This window comes from Solanum pennellii, chromosome 11 (assembly GCF_001406875.1).
Source record: "Solanum pennellii chromosome 11, SPENNV200".
NCBI lineage: Eukaryota > Viridiplantae > Streptophyta > Magnoliopsida > Solanales > Solanaceae > Solanum > Solanum pennellii.
This window is the reverse complement of record NC_028647.1, coordinates 19,494,519-19,498,001: the sequence shown is the minus strand read 5'-3', so window position 1 is coordinate 19,498,001 and position 3,483 is coordinate 19,494,519.

The following is a 3,483-nucleotide window of genomic DNA, read 5'->3' as shown; positions in this document are numbered from 1 at the left end:
TAATATAATAACATGATTTAATATAATAATTAACAATATTCGATCAACTTTAAGAAAATATTTAAACAAATATCAATTTTTATTTTTATTTTTTATTTTATAACAAAATGGAACTTTAATTAAAGTTTTTTTTATATGAATTAATTATAAGTAAATAGAATTTAACCAAACTAAATTATTTTTATTTTTTTCATCACTTTAAAAAGATAATAACTCAAACCAAATTCATTAATTTAAGAATGAAAACCCATTTTTTAATTAATGGAAGAACAAAAGATTCGCCTAACTTAAAATAATAAAATGGTTAAGCGAAAAGTCATTAAAGAATATATATCTTTTAAGAACATAGGTTTGACTTAACTAAAGATATTAATTTTTCTCATATACTTGACATAAAAATAAATTATTGTAAAAGATGTTTATATAGTAAGCCGACATAAAAAAAATAATTCATCTTTTGGGGATTTAAGTAAGTTAATTATCAATTCTAAAGTTAGAGTTAAATGAAATTAGTCAACATAATCAAAATAATTAGGAGAGTGAAAGAGACAATGCGCCCTTTCTTGGGCCAATTTCGCTGCAAGTTTTAGGTTTTAACCCAATCCCGTTTTTGTATACATAGACTGTATATCGGTGTATATTGACGTATATATCAGCTCTCTGCGTGCATCTCCTGCTTCCTAACACCTGCATTTTACCTCATCTCTATATTTCACATTTTTTTCTGCATATTTGCTGCCATGAACCTGTATATCAGTTTATAAACGTTGTATACGTCATGTATACAACTTGTTTTCGCCTTCGGAACACCTATCTTTCAATTTCCAGCCCTTATTTATCATCTTCAAATTATTCATCCACTTCACCATTTGCAATGGGGGCTGACTCGAGAGGGAATAAAATGAATTTGGGCCTTTATGGCCCATTTCAAAATGCGAAAGGGAAGAGATTTGAGTCCACCTTGGACTCCATGTGAGTTCACATGTAGCAAAATGAGAACAACAAGAATTAGAATTCGTATAAGTTAGTAGCTCCTAATTATATCAACAAATATTTGGCAAAAAAAAATAAAACTAAACTAACACCAACAAGAGGCTAAAATCATACTAAGAGTCATTTGAGCAATTTACTCATGTTGCATATTAGTAGGAAACAAAAGGTGGATATTTCAACAAGTTCTAAAAGAGAAAAGAAAAAAAAATAATAAATAGGAGAAGACACATATCAGACAACACTAAAACTATAGCAAATTGATCATTGTATGCCTATGGCAGAAACTAAAAGAAGATCAATAAATGGACAAAATGTTAGATCCTAAAACAAAAAAAAATCTATAAAACTAGCTATTCGTTATGCCAAATTTGGATAATGATTTATGCTAAATTTACTTTAGGTGGAGGATGAAAACATTGTTAAATATCTATAACTAAACATGGCAGCATCTTTGTTCATACAAATCCATCAAACCTAAATTCTAAAAGCATAAACAACTATAGTATTCATGAGAAAACAAAAGGGGCATTTGTTGAGTAGTAATATCTAATACCATAAAGACTATGTCCAACCTATGTCATGCTCAGGGTATTGATATTTCCAAATCAAATGAGAGTGAAAGGCTATCTTGATAGCTGAAAATGGGATTAAACTTAATTAACTGGTGCATTACAACATTGGAGTTACAAGCAATGCAATGAATTAAAACCAAACGATATAAACACAATCTCGACTAAATGATAAGATAGGTTAGACACATCTACTAGGCAAATTCTAATAGTATTAACAAAATCCATGACAATGAGAACGGAACAAAGGCAGGTCACCAAGACTACAACCTTCTTCTTATCATATTTACAAAACTCCAACAAACGGTGAATAATCCAAACGACACAGTTGATAAACCCTCTACCGAGCAAACGAACTTTAAACTATTTCTAACAAAGCAAGACAGAGATCCAACTAATTACATAGACATAAAATTGATATAATGAATATAACGACCAACATATAATATCAAATTAACTTCCCAGATGTTTGACTCGTGCTTACTACCCAGGGACTCGCAGGAGAGCGAAGTTAAGCAAAGATTAAAAAGAAAGAACCACGTACTCTTAATAATCGATCATATACCAAGTATTGAACACACATAACACGCTACATTGAAACCGAATACAAAGGAGGCGGGGTTACCTTTCTTGGGGCAGCGAACTTGAGACAACAATGAGCTTGAGAGCAATGATTCTTCTACCACAAGATTCAAGTACAAATAGACAGCCAAGATGTTCAAAACCAGCTGCAAACTATATTTTAGAGATTCGCTTGAAACTTTCTAGTGTAAAGTAATTATCGCTTCAAAACTCAACTCCCGAGCCTCTCTCCAAATCCCTTGAGCATGAGAACTATTTATAGGGGAAGAAACAAAAATAATAGTTGGAAATCCATTGGATTTTTGAAAGAAAGAGTTTGAAATTATTATTTTTTGCTCCTTTTCGAGATCAATAGTAAAAGGCATGGGGGAGTTGTATCTTTATTCGGAAAATCCGCAAAAGGGGGAAAAGGGACGAGAAGGACGACGATGGTACTGTAGCGCCGTTTGGAGCTAGAACCATCCGAGTTTGAGGAAAAGAAGAAGAAGACGTACAAAGGGTACTGTTGGATGCCACTTCTCGCTGGAAATTACGGCGTGTGTCTGGCTTGCAGCGTACTTTGCTGCGTTCTTCGCTGGTTTCTCGCTGATTTTCAGCGGAGAAAGCGACCTACAAAGGTGGGTCGGGTATTGCTGCTGGGTTGGGAATGTTTAACAAATTGGGTTTGTTATTGAGAATGGGTATCTTTGGAATTGTGTATTGGTGTGGGCTGCTGATTGTATTGTTGTTGGGCTGAAAATTGAGTTGAAATTGGGCCCAAAACTAAAGCTGAAAAATGAGCTTAAAAGGGAAGTGAAAAAGATAGTCAATTGAATTGCAATTATAGCCAAATAGGGATTAAGAAGTTAGCCAATTGAGTAAAAATTTAGATGAATTAATATTAATTAATTAACGATCCTCTTAATCTTAACAAGATATAATAATTAAATTAATTATAAACTAATTAACTCAAAATTATAACTATAACTTAAAATAAAGTGAATTAATAAGGTTTCTAATTAAAACATAAAAATCTTTTGTGATGATTTTCAAATATTTATAAAATAACATGATAATAAGAATATACATATTCATTATTTAAAATTATATAAAATGACAAAAGTCCTATAAAAATAATTTTTAAGTATTTTGAATTTCATGAAACTCATTAATTCAAAATTATAACCTACTTAATAATATATAAACTCTTTTTGAGATGATTTTTAAATATTCATAAAATATACTAATCATATAATTATATAGAACATATAAATTTATTTAAAATTATAAATAAAATAAAAACGAAGCTATTTAAGATAACTTGCAAACCATATATATATATATATATATATATATATAT